This window comes from Staurois parvus, unplaced genomic scaffold (genome assembly GCF_062004578.1).
Source record: "Staurois parvus isolate SC_StPar_1 unplaced genomic scaffold, SC_StPar_1.0 ptg000053l, whole genome shotgun sequence".
Classification (NCBI taxonomy): Eukaryota; Metazoa; Chordata; class Amphibia; order Anura; family Ranidae; genus Staurois; species Staurois parvus.
In genome coordinates, this window is record NW_028317849.1 from 2,609,659 (window position 1) to 2,631,654 (window position 21,996).

Below are 21,996 nucleotides of genomic sequence, written 5' to 3' on the forward strand. Positions count from 1 at the left end.
TTCAAGTTGCAGAAAAAAAAAGTAGAACAGGCTGCATTTTTCCTGCACAGAACTGTACTGGAACGTGGGAAAAGAGCACACCAAAATGCACCAAAACGACCAAAAACAAACTGAAAAGCACATGTCCCTTTTTAAATTGAAGAAAAAGAGACAGGGAAAAAATGAACCGGAATGCATCAAAAACACATCAAGAATGTACCGGAACACATCAGAAACGCATCCGGAATGCATCTGGACTGCGTTTCTATGGTGTGAACCAGCCCTTAAAGAAAAAAAAAAATACTGTTTTCCTTTTTTTTCCCTTTTTTAGAGGTTGTTTTTTGGAGGTTGGTCTATTTAGGGTACATTCGTTTGTTTATTAGTGTTCTTTGTATTTGTGGGTTTTTTTTCTTTAGTTTTTGTGTATCTGATTGTCATATTTATAACATTGCTTTACATTTTTTTGCCTGCTGTCAATGTTTTAACCACTTGCCTACTGCACACTGTTATCTACTTCCTGACCAGGCCAATTTTCAGCTTTCAGCGCTGTCGCACTTTAAATGACAATTGTGCGGTCATGCAACACTGTACCCATATGAAATTTTTATATTTTTTTCACACAAATTGAGCTTTCTTTCGGTGGTATTACCACTGGGTGTTTTATTTTTTTCTAAACAAAGGAAAAAAGACCGGAATTTGTTTTTTAAAGTTTTTTAGTTTCTATTATAAAAGTTTGCAAACAGGTAATTTTTCTCCTTCACTGATGTGTGTTGATGAGGCAGCACTGATGGGCACTGATGGGCACTGGTGGGCAATAATGAGGAGGCCCTGATGAGGCTGCACTGATATGTGGCACTGATGGGCACTCATAGGCGGCACTGATGATCACTGGCAGGCAGCACTGAAGGGCACTGATAGGCAGCATTGACTGATGGCACAGACTGGTGGCACTGCTGGACACAGATTAGCAGCACTGCTGGGCACAGATTAGCAGCACTGCTGGGCACAGATTGGCAGCACTGTTGGGCACTGATGGACACTTTTGGGACTGCATTGATAATCAGGGCACTGATAATCAGTGCCCCAATTATCAGTGTAGATGTCTCCTTTCACACTTGCCGGTTATCGGTAGTATTTTCCTCATGCTAAGACAGATTGTAGATATCAGTGTCTATATGTATTAATACAGTATATATACCGTATACTTTTTATTTTTTAAATACATTAGCATATAACCGGCTTTAAAGTACATGCAGGCAGCTTGAAAAGCTCTTACATAAAGTAATTAATTGCCATATCCCTTTAATGGGCCAGAAAATAGCAGGGAAGCCTTCGGTTTCTCATAGCAAATTGACAGCTGTAAGTCAGGTTTATATGTATTACTTATGAATATTGCAGAAGACAGTCTCTTTGGTTTATCAAGCTGGCTTGATTTTTTCAATACCTTTGTATTAGAACCTGGCTGTGCCTTACAATTGTTTAATCAATGAGTGTTTATAGATTTAAAGAGTTGGTAGATGAAAAAGTAGCCTCCAGGGGCTTCAGAGAGCTTTATATATCCACTACAGGAATTTTCAGCCTGCAGTTTTCCAGCTGGTGTTGGTTCCTATGTTCTCTCTTCAGTCAGTGAATAACTCAGGACTCTGGCTTACATTCAGGCCCAGCTGAAAAGACATAATGAAGTCTGGGTTGACAAATGTGACCCGAGATGGGGCTGATGTCTCCCTGGGAATGAAGGGCGGGGAGAATGTTCTGTTGGGGCCCTTCGCTGTACTTATACAACTCCTCTTGAAGGAGTACACGTGTTTTAGTTGTGGTTTTCTAACTGGTTTTCTAACAAAACACTCTGGTTTGCCCATAAAGGGCTTTTCTGACCACAGGATGTACTCCTAGACTAATTGATGCCTAGGTGTTGTATGGGACATCTGAACAGGGACAGAATTAGAGCAGCTAGTCTACGGCTAGTTGTGGGCAGGACTACCTCACCCTACATGCAGGGGTACCTTTTGCTTGTGCATGCTCATCAATGCCTAGGGCCGTGCTCATGTGACATCAACATTATGGCAATACCCCAACTTAGAGATAAGCTGTACACTGTGTGCAGTAAGTAAATATACAGAGTCCCTCTGTGAAGGATTATGTCCCCTGTTACTGCACACCTTGACAGTGAAATAGTGCAAGGAAAGATACTGCTGGGCCTATGCCCGCTCCATCCATCCAGCATACCTCTGCCACTTCACTCTCAGTGACAGAATGGGATCCCGTATTCGTGCACTTGATTAACTCTTACAGCTCTCCTGTGCAATGTGGCTAGGCTGTGGGTCTTTTTAATATGGGTTCAGTCCCGATATTTTCGGGTAATGACTGGTGCGGAGGAAGCCAGATCACCGACTCCCTCACTACTAGAGGACCTTCTGCAAATTGGCGCAGTAATGGCTTCTTTCTTACAACTTGAACAAGCAGCTGATTTTGTTTTGTCATATTGTACTCCTTCAATCAACCACACCATTTTTTCCAGAGCAGCCTGTATTTCTCCTGAGGTTACCTGTGGGTTTTTCTTTGTATCCTGAACAATTCTTCTGGCAGTTGTGGCTGCAATCTGTCTTAGTCTTCCTGACCTTGGCTTGGTATCAAGAGATCCTCGAATCTTCCACTTCTTAATAAGTGATTGAACAGTCCTGACTGGAATATTCAAGGGCTTTGGATATATTTTATATCCTTTTCCATCTTTATAAAGTTCCCTTACCTTGTTACGCAGGTCTTTTGACAGTTCTTTTCTGCTCCCCATGGCTCAGTTTCTAGCCTGCTTAGTGCATCCACGTGAGAGCTAACAAACTCATTGACTATTTATACACAAACACTAACTGCAAGTTAAAAAGTCACAGATGTGGAAAATTAACCTTTAATTGCCATTTTAACCTGTGTGTGTCACTTTGTGTGTCTGTGCCAAGGCCAAACATTCCAGGGTATGCAAACTTTTTATCAGGGCCATTTGGATGATTTCTGGTATGATTATGATTTTAAAAAAAGCCAAACAACTATGTGATAATAAATGGCTTCATATGATCACTCTCCTTAAATATTGGACAGTTTTTTGGCACAGTCAGTCGTCCTTTCAATATTAATGCAAAAATGTCAGGGTATGCAAACTTTTGAGCACAACTGTATATTTGTGGATAGTCTTGGACAGCATCCCAGGTAGTCCTGATATGCATTATATTTCAAATTTTAAAAATAACTGTACAGTTTTCAGCCTACAGAAGGAAGAAAGGATAGAAATAATAAATGTAAGAACAAATCTTGGTAACCAGCCATAGGCCTCAAATACTGATCCAACCACCAAAAGGTACTGTATATCCCACCCACCACTCACATACTTAGTTGCACTTTGCATGAGTCCTAGATCTGACGTCTGAAATTTTTGATAGATAAGGTCCCCTTTCTCACTAATGAGCTGAAAAAGTCAAATTTGACCTGAGGCATACCTGCAAGGATAATATCTATGGGCATGCATGGAACCCGATGCTTTCAGTTCTTTTAATCCCCAACCAGCACAGCAAAGCAAATATTTTGGTGTGAAAAATGTTACAGAAACATAGACAGGAAATGCAGGTACTCTTAGTTGTATAAAATATGGTCAAAATTTTAAAAAGGAAACTATAAAGGTTTTTTTTTTTTTTACAGTTTTTAAAGTATACCATTCAGTTCTGGGATTTACACAGCCCTATTGCACAGCTCAAACTGACTGCTGACTTGACTTTTTTTGTACCGCAGAACTAAAGGCACTATATTTACTTCCTCTTTAATGGTCCTGAAGTCTGCGAGGGGTCTGTCGGTGGTATCAGCATATTCTCCCCTGGGTGCTGGTTTTCAAGCATCTTTGTTGGCCAGCGTGGGATGACATAACTCCTACACAGGGGTGGTCTGACAACTCATGGGGCTCCCGGGCAATTGGGGATCATGGGGCCCCTGTATCCTTGCCCACACTAAAAAAAGCCTATGAAAAAGGTACCAGGGGCATCTCATGGGGCCCCCTACTGACCCGAGTTTCCAAATGGTCAGTCCGTCCCTGCTCCTACACATGAGCAGGAGTCCGCATTCCAGCACACAGGGGCCATTCTGGCAATGTAAGCAGAGCTGTGCTTGCACAGCTCAGTTGGCATTCCGTAGAAGATGTTACCAGGCAGGTGGGTGTATTTTATTGAAGACGTTACCAGGAAAGTGGGTGTATTTTATTGCAGAATAGACAATGCATGCCTCTTCTGTGGTAAATGGCCAGCATGTTCATTTTTTCGTAAAATGCATTCAGTTCTGCTTTATGAAGTGGTTATAAAGTCAGAATGTTTTTTATATGGTAAGTCCCCCCAGTCCCTAAACATTACCTGTCTCCCCTCACAATCCAGCATTGTCCCAGCTACAGCACCACTGCTCTCTCTTCCTGGTTCCACAGGTGACACTAAGGCACCTTTCACCCTTCACGATTTGGAATATTGGGCAAAATTGCTACAATTCTACCTGTAATTCCAATTCTCAATTGCAAAACACAGCGCACATTTGGGTGCCATTATCCTTCAATGAAACATGATGCGATTCTGCCGTGTGAGGCTTATTGGCTGAAAAGGAGCGGTTGCTTCTTTGTGGGCATCAAACGCATATATTCAAATGAATGGGCTGCCCTATGCAACACACAAAACTGTGTTAAAATTGTGCTGTCAAAATTGCTACATGATAATGTGAATGAGGCCCGAGAGCCATAGGCTCATGCTGCTATCAGTTAAATCCTGTGAGGAAGGAGTGGGGGAGCTTGGTCACACTGTGTGTGTCCATAGATGCACACAGCCTGGCTGTGGAGTGCACCCGCACGGGTGCCCTCATAGCACATGGCTTGCAATGGGGCCCCCCGAGGAAGAAGGAGGGGACAACACTGGCTGGGGAATGCCAAAGAAGAGGTAATGGACCACTCTGTACAATATCGTTGCACAGAGCAGACAAGTATAGCATCTTTTTTTATTTTAATTTTTTTTTTAATTGCCATTTATATCACTTTAAGTAAAACAGCTAAGTCACCTCCCTGACTCCAGCTTGTAAATGGACAGTGGAGGAGCATCAACAGACGAATGATCTAATCTGTCTACTTTCTCCTTTTGACAGAATGTTCCTATGTTCCTTTTTAGCACTTGTGAATCGCTAACAAGTGGACTCCCAGACCACTGAGACAGAAACTGCCTGCTTACTTTCTCCAATTGAAACCATGGGAGAATCTGGCTGATATGGGAGGTGTACAGTAACTACTCTATGTCATTGATTAGAGCATGTACATTTTAGCTACAAAGCTCTGTAAACAAGTAAAAAGAAGCTGGACAAAATAAACCCCAAAAATATTATTATAGAATATTTCATATTTACCCAACTTTACAAAAAAATAATATTTTAAAAAATGTTTTGTTTTTTTTTTATCTTGATCATAATAAATGAAAAAAAGAACATATGTACAAACCTCTATATCTCTCCCATCCTCTGAAACTCCCTACCCCAGCATGTCCGGTCAGCTCCTACCCTGTCCGCTCTAGTCAATCCCAGAAAACTAATTTATTCAGGGAAGCCTACCCCACCTCCACCTAAAACTATACTTGAGTTGCCTCTTTCAGATCATCCCCTGCAGCTATTACTTTCTGTACCACCTCCCCCTCCCTTTAAATTGTAAGCTCCATGAGCAAAGCCCTCATATTCCTTCTGTATTGAACTATGTTGTAATTGTACTGTCCCCCTTTATATTGTAAAGCACTGCACTATATAAATCCTGTATATTAATAGTAATATGCATTACCTTTATACCTGCTGGGGAGTAGGAGAGCTTATACAATGCTGTTGCTTACATTTGGGCACTGGACAGAGCTCTAAGTACATACAGATATGTTGATATGGAGCTGTGGTTAAGCTTTAAGCAGCAAAGAGAGGCAGAAGTGGTACTCCAGGTTTTAAAGGTCTGGATTTGGAGGAACTCACCTAGCTCACATTTAATTACTCTACTATGACGATCATATAGTAAATACAATTATTTGCTGTGAATCGTACAACTTTTATCCAGGGAACATCTGGCTCCATACTTGATCAGCGCTATATGCTTTGTATTATGTACAGTTAGACCATGCAAATGTAAACCAAGTAACCAGTGCTTATCCATGTCAAAGTAGACCAGTTTTTGCCATTGTGGTCTAAATCAGTGGCATGTAGCAGTGGTTAATAAGCCATTTGCTGCGTCAAGGGGCCTACTGTAATTCATGGAACAAAAAAGGTCAGGCTACCTGTTCCTCCTTTTCAACTGGTGGACTCATTGCCATCTTGCAACCACAGGGCCTACCAGGTTGTGTATTGCCATATGGTCAATACGGAAAATACTGTCACATCAGAGTCCATGGGTGGTTGAACTGGTGGGGATTCACTTTTCTTGCTGTACTAGTCTCCCTCGCTTACATCTCAAAACAGCAGAGTTTTCCCTCTCCTAGCTCTGTCTTACACGCAGATTGCTGCAGGAAACCCTCAATGTGCATAAGGCCTACAAGGGTGTAAAAAGCCTCATATTGTCCTGCATTGAGGTATTTGGAGGTCAGTGCTCTGAATCTTCTGAGTCTTTGCCAAAAGCTACTGTCATAGTTCTTTTCTGTTACATGACTAAACCAGGCCCAAGCGGAAGGGAAACACATGGCTACCTTACCACCAATGGAGCTGTCCAGGGTCCTGCTCTCTCCAAGCATCACTCCACTTTATATACCCTCAAGGGGAAAGAAGGTCCAGCCAAGATATACTTTTTATTGTGGTCACATACTTAATACCCATAATATTTTAATTTTGCTTTTCAGAAAAGTAAAAAGTGAAGGGGAGTGCTCTAAATTATCACTCATCAATCTGCAGCTAATCTTAAAGATTATGAACGTGATGGACCTAGAGAGTGCTGAATGTCTTCTGTTTGTCAAACACTTTAGTGATTACAAAGGGAATTATTATCTAATACTGGAGAGTGCAATATCTGGTGCAGCTGTGCATGGTAGCCAATCAGCTTCTAACTTCAGCTTGTTCTAGTTAAGCTTTGATAAAAAAAAAACCTGGGAGCTGATTGGTTCTATGCAGAGCTGCACCAGATTTTGCACTCTCCAGTTATTTCAGTAAATCAACCTGAAAGTGTTCTACATATGTGGGATTAGCTCTGCAGGTAAAACACAAGCAAATACACTATATTGACAAAAGTATTAGGACGCCTGCCTTTACACGCACATAAACTTTAATGGCATCCCAGTCTTAGTCCGTAGGGTTCAATATTGAGTTGGCCCACCCTTTGTAGCTATAAACAGCTTCAACGCTTCTGGGAAGGCTGTCCAGAAGGATTAGGAGTGTGTCTATGGAGAATGTTTGACCATTCTTCCAGAAGTACATTTGTGAGGTCAGGCACTGATGTCAGACGGCCTGGCTCGCAGTCTCCACTCTAATTCATCCCAAAGGTGTTCTATCAAGTTGAGGTCAGTCAAGTTCCTCCACCCCAAACTCGCTGATCCATGTCTTTATGGACCTTGCTTTGTGCACTGGTGTGCAGTCATGTTGGAACAGGAAGTTGGGAGCATGAAATTATCCAAAATGTCTTGGTATGATGACGCCTTAAGAATTCACTTCACTGGAACTAAGGGTACAAGCCCAACCCCTAAAATACAACCTCACATCATAATCCCCTCCCCCCACCAAACTTTACACTTGGCACAATGCAGTCAGGCAAGTACCGTTCTCCTGGCAACCGCCAAACCCAGACACATCCATCGGATTGCCAGACAGAGAAGCGTGATTCGTCACTCCGGAGAACACATCTCCACTGCTCTAGAGTCCAGTAGCAGCATGCTTTACACCACTGCATCCAACGCTTTGCATTGCACTTGGTGATGTAAGGCTTGGATGCAGCTGCTCGGCCATTAAAACCCATTCCATGAAGCTCTCTATGCACTGTTGTTGTGCTAATCCGAAGGCCACACACAGTTTGGAGGTCTTTAGCTATTGACTTTGCAGACAATTAGTGACTTCTGCACACTGAGTGCTTCAGCATGCGCTGACCCCGCTTTGTCATTTTCATGGCTGAGTTGCTGTTGTTCCCAGTTGCTTCCACTTTGTTATAATACCACTAACAGTTGACTGTGGAATATTTAGTAGGAAGGAAATTTCATGGATGGACTTATTGCACAGGTAGCAACCTATCATGGTACCACGCTTGAATTCCCTGAGCTCCTGAGAGCGACCCATTCTTTCACAAATGTTTGCAGAAGCAGTCTGCATGCCTAGGTACTTGATTTTATACACCTGTGCCCATGGAGGTGATTGGAACACCTGAATCCAATGATTTGGAGGACTGGCCCAATACTTTTGGCAATATGGTGAATATAGTGTACACAAGTAATTGCTTTGATATTACACATACCATAAATTTGAATGTGTTTTGATCCTTTTCTGATGTGTTAATAAATCATGGCAAGTGAGAGTTGGTTTCTTTTTGCTTCTAAAGGGAAAGTGATGTCAGATGGGGAGTAATGATGAGGAAGTCACTAGATTTGGAGAGTGGCTAGGTGTTGGTAGATTTTTGTTGGTGTTTTTGGTGGCTCAGTAGTACCCCCGCACATCAGTTTCCTGGTTTATTAGTACCTTCGCTTTGCAGATCTCCAGCTCATCAGTACCCCTGTAGATTTACCTCTCAGCGGCTTCGTGGCTCAGTAGCAGGGCTGTGGATAAGGGAGTACCACCAGTCCTATTGTATGGGCCCAGGCCAGAAGGGGGTCCAGGCAGCTGGGTGAATCAGGGCAATTACTGGATCTGATGAATAGCTCTCTGCAGGAGCTGAAAGATTCTCCTCTCCCTCTCGCTGGCTTTCAGCTGCTGCAGAGAAAGACATACAGGGGATTGGTTGCCCCCACCCCCACAGTGCTGCCAGCACCCCTCCTCTCCTTCCAACAGACAGCTGCAAGCACAAAATAGAATCCTTCAGAATGAGAGCAGGGGAAGGGTCCGGCAAATATGTCACATTTACCAGGCCCTTCCTTTCCTGAATGAACACAATGAGTGATTGATACCAATCGCTCACTGTGTTAATTCATAAACCGAAGCCTAGTAAACTGTGTTTCTTTTGGGGAGGACCCTGTCAGTTTGGCTGTATGGAGCCCCTAGGTTTCTAACAGCTGCTCTGCTTAGTAGTATCCCCTGATTAGTAGATCTCCTGCTCTGCAGTTTTCTGGCTCAGCAGATCCCTCACTCATCATTTTCCTACCTTAGTAGTACACTGCGCTCAATAATAACACCCCCCCAGCCAGTAGTACATTCCCATCCACCTCCACCTCCACAGCCAGTAGCACCCCCCCACTCTATAGTAACTCCCCCCTCTGTTCAGTTGTAAATTACCACCCTTCCTCCCCCATTCCCTGCTCAGTGATACTTTCCCCACACCACCCGCCTCAGTAACACCCCCCCACCCCACGCAGTAGCCTATTCCCCATACCCCAAACCCCCTCTCTCTGCTAAGTAGTGCCCTCATGCTCAGTAGTACATTCCATCCCCTCCCCCTCTGTTTAGTAGTACCTCCACGCTGAGTTGTACTCTGCCATGGCAGGAATTTTACCCCCTGTCGTGCATTCAGGTGAATGGGACCATGCTACAACCAGTCGTCCAAGAATTAGTGTGTTAAAACAGACGGTACGGCAAATACAACGCCTCCTCACTGCTTGTCTATTGCTTTCTGACGCTTAAGACAGCAAAGCAAGTCTAAATGAGGCCATGAACTTCTATGTTGTTTTTCAGATGCGACAAAGCTCGATGAAAGCGACAGGAGGAGTACATTTTGAAGCACAGCAAAGTAGCACAAGCTCATCTGTGAGGACAGGCTTATAAGCTAACCATTTTATTTAGTGAGAGCTGCTTTGCTTGGCATTCAGAGTACTTTAAAATGCAGCTTTACTGCCACATTTTGAAGCAAGTGTAAATGAGGACTGTTTATATGATATACAGTTCTATTTTGCCTCCAGCATATGGTAAATCAGTATGGACCAACAGCTGAATTTTCTATACATACATACCAGAGGGATATGTGCCCCTAAAGCACATGTAGACATTGAAAAGTTATGTAGTCATGAATTTTTAGGCAAGATATGCGATTTACTGGTTAGTTGTTATCCTGATGTGCATTTTACCCTGTTAATGTAAAGATAGTTTAAAGCAGTTGTAAAGGTAAAAGCTTTTTTACCCTAATGCATTCTCTGCATTAAAGTAAAAAACTTTTCAAGAGCAGCTCCCCACTCAGCCCCCTCAAATACTCATCTGAGCTTTCTCTCTATCCGGTGATGTGCACGGGAGCCTTGGCTGTCCCTGTTCTCTCACTCCTCATTGGCTGAGACACAGCAGCGGGAGCCATTGGCTCCCACTGCTGTTAATGAGGAGAGAGAGAGGGGTGGGGCCAAGCTGTGGCTTTATATGTCTTATAGACACATAGAGCAGGGTTCAGGAGTGAGCACACACCTATGCTCCCATAGCATGGCTATTGGGGTGCAAACAGCCACGAATAACTGCAGCTGCTGGCAACCTGTCATTATAGTGAAACAGGGCTGGCGGTCGCACCTAGCCCGTCACAGCCACAGAAGATTCCTGCCATTGCAATTCACACTAGCCTAAATCGCCGGTGTGAATGTAGTCTAAGAATTCTGCCATTCTAGGACTACCTTGCATGGAACTGCTGTGCCTATAAAAGTATTTAGGCCCTTGGTGGCTTGTGGAGGTCTTCCGGGGGTATCTAGCAGGAAGGTGGCCTGAAAGTAAATGAAGAGCATATTAAAGAGATTATTTTAAAAATTACATTGCACTTATGCATGCCTAGCTACAGGTAAGTATTGACTGGTCTGCACAGACTGCTGCCCTCACAACTCCTACTAATAGAGTATTGAATGTGAAGATTATGGGGTTGGTTTACTAAAACTGGAAAGTGCAAAATCTGGTGAAGGTCTCCATAGAAACCAATCAGCTTCCAATTTTTTTTGTGAAAGCTTAATTGAACAAGCTAAAGCTTGAAGCTGATTGGATGCCATGCACAGCTTTTGCACTGCCCAGTTTTAGTAAATCAACTCCTATGTCATAGACTGGCACTTTCAAAGCATGTATAGCTGAATAGCCCTAAATGATCAATCAGAAATTCAGCAGTGCAATCTTTTGCTCAAAATCATTTTACAAAAAATAATTCAGTCCATTTAGTGCAATCTTTTTCTGAAACATACACTCACTGGCCAGTTTATTAGGTACACCTTGATCGTGCCAACAAAATATCCCCCACACCATTACACCACCACCAACCTGAACCGTTAATACAAGGCAGGATGGATCCATGCTTTCATGTTGTTTACACCAAACTCTGACTCTACCATCTGAATGTCACAGCAACCAGTCTGCTCATTCTCCTCTGACCTTTGACACCAACAAGGCATTTTCATCCACACAACTGCCACTCACTGGATATTTTCTCTTTTTTGGACCATTCTCTGTAAATCCTAGAGATGGTTGTGCGTGAAAATTCCAGTAAATCAGCAGTTTTTTAAATAGTCAGACCAGCCCGTCTGGCACCAACAACCATGCTACGTTCAAAATCACTTAAATCCCCTTTCTTCACAATTCTGATGCTCACTTTGAACTTCAGCAAGTCATCTTCACCATCTCTAGATGCTTAAATGCATTGAGTTGCTGCCATGTGATTGGCTGATTAGCAATTTGTGTTACTAACCAATTGAACAGGAGTACCTAATAAATTGGCCGGTGAGTGTACTATTTGATCCAACAGTTGCTTTATTGAACTACATGGATGGCTAGGATAACATAACAATACTACTAAAAAGCCATAATGAATTATTTTACTCCCGTAGTTCTCTTTACTGGACGGTGAAACTACAAATATCAATAGACCAGTAGCAGCATGTTATTTGAAGGTGTTGGGCCCTCTTGTAAAGGGTAGGTCTTAATCATGATATTCTGGTTCTTGTTATGTTAGCCAATGTTATACTAGCAAAATAATGCAGATCATTTCTCCTCGAAGCTGTTGTAAATTAGATGTATTGTCTAGGAGGGAGTTGTGTGCTGCTTATTTACAAAGCAAACAGAAAACATGTACAGAAATTCATTGTACACTTTGGGAAATTGGGCAAAATATTTATGTAACATAGCTACTTACTTTATATCCATTTTTCCCCATGGATTCTGTTAATAATGTGCACTGACGGTGTATTTTTTCATGGTGTTGTGTATATAAATGTGGCTCTATTTTGCTGATCAAAGGTGCATGCATGTCTAAGGATTCCCCTCACTGTTTATTGCTGTCATAGAGTGTCAGCTTCTGTGGATTTTACACACAAATGCATACACACAGAGACCGAAGAAACGAGGTACAAGTGGCGTGTGCCTCTAAGTGCTGGTTGCCACGACGACAGCAAATGTCAGGTTCCGTGCGGTGAATAGCCGTTTCTATGGTAACTCCATCCTTTTCAGAGAGGTGCTGTTATAGCTGGAGTGACAGGTCTGGGGGAGGGGGAGATATGGGGTAGCCTGGAGTTTATATGTCTGTCTGAGCATATATGTGCTCTAAACACTGATCTGCAAATTTACTGCTATACTGCAAGAGATACAGGCGAACATGCATTGCTCAGCATTTTCCAAATGCAAAGTATGTAACAAATACATTGGAAGCCATATACATATTGCAAAGCCTTCCCAATGATCTATGGTTAAGGGATGTATAAATGCATCTCATCAGTAGATCTGTAGTTGTATGATAAAACATGGCATGCCCCTGTGTATTATCAGCCATGGTTAGACACCTATTCTATACATTTGAGAGTGAACAGCCGCTGTGTTTCCTTGTGAGGGGATCCAGATTTCTCCTGTCACCCCACTGTTTGTATTGCCCACCCCTAGCATCTGTGAGCTGTGTTTTCTCCTCAATGTAGCTGAGATACATCTGTTAGACTGGAGGATCTCCCAGAGCTTGGGTAGAAGGACAGTTCCCAACATTACAGGGGTCCGTATGTGCTCCTAGGAGACAACAGCTGGGGACCAGCTCTCTACACAGGGATAATTCTAGCACAGAGGGCCACAGGCTGGCCTTTCCAAAGGCGGAAAGAACGACTAATTGAGAGGAAAAGACAAGAAGAGATCTAAAGAGCAAATGATACAAAAAAAAAGGGTGAAATTACTAGAAAATTAAGATGAACTAAATACATAGAGCAACCAGAGTGACAAAGGAACAAGAGCAAAATGATACAGTACAGAGCCAGTGACACAGAAATACAGAGAGACAGATGCAAAGCCCCGGGCAGAGCACAGAGACATACACAAACAGACAGAAAGAGGCAGAGATAGGTTTTGACAGTGAGAGAAATGAGGAAGCAAGAGAGTGGGACTGACAGCCTTGAAATACTCAGGGAGTTGCATGTAGTTGTGCAATTTGTAGTTATATAAGACTTACCTAAATTACATATTTATATATTCACAATAATATAATTTCTTTTATTTTTATGTTATTTAGGAACCATTGCTGCAGAAATCCAGAAATTCCCAAAGGTTTACAAACATACTCTTTTATAACAACATGGTGTAGGCATAGTCTGTGTATGTATGTGTATATATGTATGTGTGTATGTATATATATATATATGTGTATGAGTATGTGTATATATACACACACACATATATATATATATATGTGTGTGTGTATATATATAAAAAATATTATCCACCATTTATAAAAACATATTTGTGAACCCTTGGGAACTTCTGGATTTCTGCATCAATGGTTCCTAAAATATGATGCGATCTTCAGTATGTCTCATTATGATAAATGCAAGCTAATCTTATTTACCAGACGACACACACATATTTCATTACCATATCTGTAATTGATCTGATGGTTAAGACAATTAGGGATATTGATGGAAAAACAAATAGTTAGTAATTCTCTGTAGATGCTAATCAGAAAGATATAGCAGTTAGGAGGTTTTTTGGGCCCATTCTTTTATACAAACCTGTTTAGATTCATGTAGATTTCTGAGATCCATTGCTTGATTAAAATCATGGCATTACAATAAGACTTTGACCCTGAGGTCAGGGCTTGGCCATTCTGAAGCACATAATTTCTGTTGTTTTAATGAATCCGTTGTTAATTTTGCCTTTCTAGACCGTTGTCATGCTGCATGACCCAACTTCTGTTGAGTTTTTAGATCCCAGACAGATGCCTTGACATTCTGCTATAGAATTTCCTGATAGCTTGGAGGTCATTACTTCCTCAATGACTGTAAGCCATTGAGGCATTGAGGCAGCAAAGTAATGCAAGATAATTAACTCCTCATGCTTTGCGTTACAGTTGTGATGATGTTTTGGGGTGGATAAGCAGTGTTTTCTTTTATCCAAGCATAACTGTAAAGAATCTTCTGTGGCCAGCGACTAGTCATCCTTGTAGACAGTTCTCTATGGCTTGTGGTTGAAATGCTGTATATCCTGGTTGCCACCCTTGCTTTCACCCCATTCCTGTCTATGGTTGTTTTTTCCAGTAAATACACTTGCTTGGTGGTTCAGTTCTTCTTTTTAGTTGCCATATGTTGCCAGTGGGGCAACTGAATGACGGCTTCCTATTAGTGTTTTCATAGAGAGGTTCAAATCTTGTATTGGAGATCCATCCCATCCATGTCTTTTTATATATGTCTGGAGTTCAGATTTATATAAAGAGTCCTCTACAAGTATTTTGTTAACGGAAAATAGTTATAGTTATTATTCTTTTATTATCATACATAATATGTATTCTGACACGGCGGCGGTGGAAATACTGGACCGGCTGCTCCATATTCGCTCCATAAGACGCACTGACATTTTCCCCCCTTTTTTGGGGGGAAAAAAGTGCGTCTTATGGAGCGAAAAATACGATATGTGATGTTGTTCTGCATGTTTGTCATAGCAAACCAAGAAAGATCACTTTTTTTGTTGCCACAAAAGACTTTTTGACATCATTTTTGAGGTTATGTAAAAAGTGGAAAGTGTACTCACCCAAAGTGATCACCTTTTTGTCAGTTTGAAGCACCCAGAACAAGGAATGAGCGGTAATTGTTTGCGTTGGGTCATTGCACCATTTCTGCTTGATTCAGTAAATTATGTTATGTATGCAATATAAAGGATATGTATTGGGGTTGATTTACATAAGGTAAATATACCGTGCACTGTAAGTGCACCGCATATGCACTGCAAGTGCAATTGCTTTATATCCAAGGGGAGCTCTAAAACGAGGTGAAGCTCTGCTGATTTCTTTCATCCAATCATGTATAAGCAAAAATGCAGTTTTTTTATTTTCCTTGCATGTTCTTCTAAGATCTACAGCAACTGCACTTTCAGTGCACTTGCAGTGCACAGTCCATTTGCCTTTAGTAAATCAACCCCACTGTGTCCTTATCTCATACCTTACAAAATGTTTTGCACTGTATGCAGGTTTAGCACAAACAAAATTGCACCATATAATACATTTTGTAATGAACATGTTACAAATGCCTTTAATAGCCAGTTGTTCAAAATATTTGTTTAGTTTAATTCCTGCACAAATAAAATTATTAGAACATATTAGATTGGCAGATCCGAATGGCTATTAAAGGGAATGTTATTAGCATTATCATTGCTTGTTTGTTATTTTAAAGGTCTCTATTAAAAATTTATAGTGGAGCTTTGTACTGTGTTAACCAAAAGCTTAACTATAACAATCTTTAAAAATGTTCTCCCCCCCTCCTCCTACCTATCCTGCCTACCCTGCAAAAGAAAAAAAAAAACTATCTGTGTGCTTACCTATTTTTAATCCGCTCTGGTCTGGTCACATGATCCTGCAGCTCTGGCTCCTCTGGGCACAGGAGCACTCTACAATGGCTGTGAGCTCTGAAAGCTGTGATGTCATCCATAGACTCCCATGGGCCAGCCGTTGTTGGTGCTCCCTCCTCTTGCCTGCAGCAGCCGTACCATGACATGGGGAGCTGAAACTGCAAGATCGCATTACTGGACTGTAGCAGATTAAAAATAGGTAAGTAAGATAGGTAAGATCCTTTTTTATACAGGGTGGGATGAGAACATTTTTCTGAATAGTTATAGGTAGGCTATTTGATACCCATTATTGAGTAAAATAAAGCCCAATGCCATGTGAAATCCTAGATTTCTGTCATCACTCCTTCTTATCCTGTAACCCTGGGGTCTCCAAACTTTCCAAGCAAAGGGTTGGTGTTTACTGTCCTTCGGGGGTTTAGGGGGGCCAGACTGTGGCCAGTGGGGGTAGAAAATGCCTAGGCATCAGTGCACCATCATTTTGTTTTATTGGAAGGAATAGTACCCCATTGTTGATTTTGAAGAGAAGAATAGTACCCCATTGATTGTGTCAGTAGGGGGAATGGTGCCCCATTATTGGTGTCAGTTGGTGGAATGTGCCCCAAAGGCCAGATAAAAGCAAACAAAGGGCCACATCTGGCCCCCAGGCCGCAGTTTGGAGACCACTGCTCTAACCCATAATGCCAAGCTTTGTTTCCTTACCTGATTAATTCAGCTATACTCTCCTAAGTCTGCTATGCAGTTCCCTCACTTGGGGGTACCGATTGACCACTTATTCCTCACAACAACAGTGCCTGCGGTTGCTGTTTCCCTCAACTCCACTCTGTTATCATTCCTGTTCTGGATCCTTGCGGCCGGACCCCCAACAGGAAGTGTTTACATTACATAGGACGGATCCAAGCACCCAACCAGAAAATAAACAGAAGCATAGAAGGCTCGGGGTTGAAGAGTCACATGACCAAGGCTTTAGATAAGTAAAAAAGGGCATTCAATAGGATTTTTTTTTTTAAATACAGTAATCAGTTAGAGGGAGATGGGAGGAAGGTGTGGGAAGGGGAATATCTTTATCCCAGTGAGGTGCTTTAAGTTATTAAAATGCAAGCTTTTGGTTCTTTGGGGTTTATAGTAGTAGAGAGCGCTCACTTAGTAAATTAAATATTCACTTTGCAAAATGAATGATTACTGAGATTAGTCAATGAGGTGAAACTGTATTCCCTCCAATGGTCCAGTCGTTTGCAGGAAAAAAAAAAGTTTTCCACACGATTGGGTTTTCAAAGTGAACACAGCTTGGCCTAATTTATCAAAGTTTAGTGAACATTCACTTTTCTAGGTGTACAGTCTCTACTTCTTTAGTATACAAAGCCCAATGAGGTGGCTGCCTCTTTTAAAGCAATGCATTTCCGGTGTGGCTGATATCTCAACAGTGGTCTTTGCAATGACTAATCAATCCAGTCTGTAGTGGCAAACCTACAAGTCTCTTCATTAAGTACAATAATAAAATGCATGTAAAAATTTGAAAGTCACCTCACGTTGAGAAGTAAATAGTGCCATATTAACTCAAAATAGGCTCAATTCGCAAAGCTGAAATACCATATTAAGGCTTATAATATTCAAAAATGTGGCAGTTATTCATTTTGATTTGAAAATTGCAGCCATTTTACTTTCCTTTTAAATACATAGCTTACCGTTTTTGTAAAATGTTATAAATGCACCCACATTCATAAAATAAAAAGGGTACAGTTATAAGATTTTTGTATTGAAGTCTGCAAAGCCTTGAAACTACAATCATTGCATCACTGGTGCAATCCACAGGCTCCTGCATGTGTACATCCCAGCTGCAGCTCCATATGGAGGTACAGACCTACCATAATGGGGCTGGAGGAAGCAAACAATAAACTACAAGTGCTAGACATTGCTGCATTTTTGCTGGTGCGATCTACGAGTCCCTCTGCCGTGTTGGCTTAACATTCATAGACCACTGGGAATGGATCTGTAAATGGATGAGGTCGTTGATTCTGGTAAGTGGAGTGTGTGGGCAGTTTACAGGTGGAAGGTTGGGGAATGGTACACCCTAAATATGTATATAGCATGATACATGATCAGAAGGTGACGTGTTTAACTTTTCTTTTCAATTCTAGGAACAGTGTCCAATGGTAGCCAATCAGCTTCTATCTTCAGCTTGTTCAATTAGCTTTAGCAATAAAACCTGTAAACTGATTGGCTTCTATATAAAAGTGCATGAGATTCTCAGTGAACCAGCTTTAGTAAATAAATCCCAGTCTTACTAATAAATAAAAACCTAACTTTTCACACCATAAGATCATCCTTATTATACTCAACCCTATACATATAACTTCTTGTATAATCCACAGCTCCTTCACTACAGACAGTGAATCCTCCGTACACATACCAATTAACCTTACATGTCAAAATTTGTTACTCTGTCTGTTCACTAATATCGCTACATGCAGCTATAGCAGACAGATATAAATTACACTACACCCATTGTCCTGTATATTACACCTGCAAACTCAGCTCTCCATTCAGACGTCTATATATCAAACTTATATCTGTACTGCCTCAAACAATACATAGCCCTCATCCCACTGTCAAGAAATCCATTCAGCTGCCATGGTTGTCATCGCCTATAATTGAAAACCGCAGCGCTATGCCACATAGCTTTTTATGACATTCCAGCTGTGTGAAATCAAATTCAACCCTTAGTCTCTTTTGCTACTGGCAAAAACTGGCAGTGTAAATAATACTGTAATGGAGAAGTAGAGTAACATTAAATGTTGAGATCTAAAGAAGACCAAGTAAAAAATTGACTATTTTTGAGTGTACCAATCAAATCATACACTAAGAGAGATCCACATACTTGAGCGGCTAAATCCACAGATGCAAGTCTATATCAGTGAAGGTAACTGCCCAATGTTCCTAAAGATAAGGTCCAGTTCACACCTGAGCACGTTTCCTGATGTACTTCAGTGCTCAACATCAAGACTCCAATTGCAGTTTATTCAATGGCACCCATTCACACCAGAGTATCGTGTTGCATGAAGCATGCTGTTCAAAGCTTCTGTAAGACTCTGAAAAACCATGTAAAACACATTTTTATAGCAATTTCTTGCCCCTCCTTCTCTTAGTAACTAGCTTTCCATTGTCTAATCAAGAAGCTCAAGCCTGAAAATGCCTAAAAAATGTGCATTCAAATGCACATAAGAAAAAAAAACGCTCCAAAAGCTCTTAAAGAAGCTCAAGTGGGAACCAAGCCTTAAAGGCTAGGTTCACCTTTTCCAGAAAATAGCTTACGCAGTCAAGGAGCCCCAATGAGTGTTTCAAAATTGTGCTGCTTTGTAAAATGTTCATTAAATGTATTGTTATACTTGTTGGTCATTTGGACCTTTCAGGAAGCCCTGCTGAAAAACTCCCAGTTAGCAATCTTTACATCCTGTCTTGTTGGTAGGACTTGAAATCCATTGGTTTTTACTCCTATAATGCTGTATATGAGCATCCAAAATTTTTTGTATCCTATCAAGGAGGTAGGATGTGGGAATTGCTATCTGGAAGTTTTCAGCCTGGCATCCAGGGGCCTCTAATAGCATAATAAACATTTTACAAAGCTGCTGTTTTCCATATCTACTGGGGCCCCTTGACTACATAGGCTGTTTCCTGGAATAGGTAAACTTAGCCATTAAAAAAATCTAGCTTAGTGAAAACTCCCAAGTGCACAGAACTGTGAGTGTCTCCCAGAAACGTAGACTCCCCTTTAATTGAAAAGCTCCAAAAGGATATTCTTGAGTATTCTTGGTTCAGCGACCACAGTTCTTCACAGATTCTTCTGACAGAAGAAGGTATTCTTCTGATTTATACAAATTACACCAAGCAGCTTCCAGAATCTGAGCCTCAGGCTGAACATAGAAGCAGATATGTATACATTCACTGCCTAGAAATGGAGAGGGACCAATGGAGGAGAACTTAAATCTAGCATAGCCAACTGTTAAACTGTACAGACTTGGCTTTGATCCCATACTATTTTCTAGGCAGCGCTTAGAAAAAAGTGTAGTTGTTTGGTTTTTTGTTGGCCCTACTGACCAAACTTTAAGGTGTTTGTAGGCTACTCCCTTTTCCTTCCTTTATTGCATTACCTTAATACCTTCTATAAGACCAAATAAAGGAAAAAGAAGTTAACATTTCATTACCACATTGCTTGTATGCAAAATGTGTAAAAAGAAATGCAACTTTAGAGAATGGTACACCAAATAAACAGTATCTGTGCCCTACTGGGGAAATTTCCCCTTACTTCCTATTCTGTACACACACAACAGGAAAGTGAGAAAAAAATCTTAGCAAGCAAAATCCTCCCCTGGACAGCTGTTATCGCAACCAGTGTCCCCAATGGAAGACTACTATGTTCCTGTTCTTGTTCTGGTGGCAACTGAAATTGTTGGTTTATCCTTCACTTTTTTGTCCCAGTGACAATAGTCATTAGGAGAAAGAGAGATTGAATCTCCCAAAAGATGACATAGACAACAATAAAGGGACAACATTTCTAATCCATGACAGCTTTATCCAAATCTAAAATAAAAAATATTGTCCTTGGATACAATTTAATAAAATAAAATATTTATTTTTTCAGTAGCGTTTGTTATTGCTTAACTTTATCATGCGTAGAAACCATGTGTTCACTGAACTTTCTTTCTTTAGCTCTCTAATGAGATCCAAATTGCACATAGTATAGGCTTACACATATTCAAGCTCACTGATCTGAAGCCAATATTGTGATTAGCCCAAGAGATGATGCAGACTAAACACGCTAACCAGTCCCTATGGATACTTGGGGCTATTTAATCTATTAAAGGTAACACATTAAATTCAGAGCTTTACCTTTGTAGAAATCTATGTATAACTTGCTATTGTGTATATTCCTTTTGCCCGTATTAGGTTTCATATCCATATTACCTTCAATCCCAAGAATAGCAGCAATCAGCAGCACTGGCATCGGGATTTCTTAGCCGTTAACTATGTAGAATAGCAATAAACATTCCATAATATACAAGAAGAATAAGATACAAAGCCATGAACATAATGAAATTCAATAACTGCTTGTTTTCCTAAACACATAACATGGATGTAATACAAGTAAGCGATATCATTTACAAAGTATGATATTTAGAGCTTTGAGTTGACTTTAAGCTTTCAAACTGGTATGTGTCAAAGGTCACTTTAGGTGGGTGAATTTCCAAGCTGCTATCTAGGTTGTCTGTTTTGCACAGTCAGCTCATACATATTCTGTATTTGAGAGACAGGCTAGCCTATTTATTGGTGATGTGTTCTGGGTCAGCACCACGGGGCAGCACAGCAATATGATGAATATTACTTATTCTGCATTCTACTCTTTTTTTTCTTAGCTGTTGATTAGCGTTTTGTCAATCAGTCTATTCTAAACAGGGAATATATTAAATGGGCAGGTCACCAAATGCATCAAATATCCAGTGTGTGTATGTATATATATATATATATATATATATAGTAACATACTGTAGACCAGCCTTATTTAGCTCTGTAAACAGCAAATATACAAAGTACACGGATCCACATCTGAATTTGCCTTTGTTTTCACTGACCTGTAGGCAGTAAATTACCACGTGCATTTCTAAAATGGAAGGTGTTTGAATGTCATCATTTCCAACATAATTCCAAGGTTTTCTCCATTGTTTTAGGATAAGGGCGGGAGTCATGTTTGCCTTCGTGGCTAACTGCATCCAGTACTGCTCCATATAGCACAGATACAGCCTAAATTTACAGAATTATTTTTTTTAGATTGAACACAGTGGTTTCAGCCTGTTTGGCCCTCATCAGTGCAAAATACGGAAAAGATGACTCAAAGTAGGATTTACAAATACCCTACTGGGCTAGTTATCTTAGGATGAAATGGGGCAAAAAGCAATTTCTCAATAATACTAAACATTAGGAATTACTGCACAATACAAATCAACCCAACACTGTCTTAAAGTGGAACTAAACTTTCTAAATCAACATCGACTAGTTTTAATCCTGATGCAGCTAGCATTAGTAAATAGATAGGACGGTATATTATATTTATTTGTTTAAAAC

The 21,996-nt window shown here is 40.9% G+C and overlaps 1 protein-coding gene across 2 annotated transcripts in view; it reads left to right on the forward strand.

Annotated features, from left to right (window-relative positions):
* The window catches only part of CELF5 (CUGBP Elav-like family member 5), a 184,028-nt gene that overhangs the window by 135,471 nt on the left and 26,561 nt on the right, over positions 1 to 21,996 (forward strand). The gene's annotated exons all lie outside the window — the stretch shown is intronic.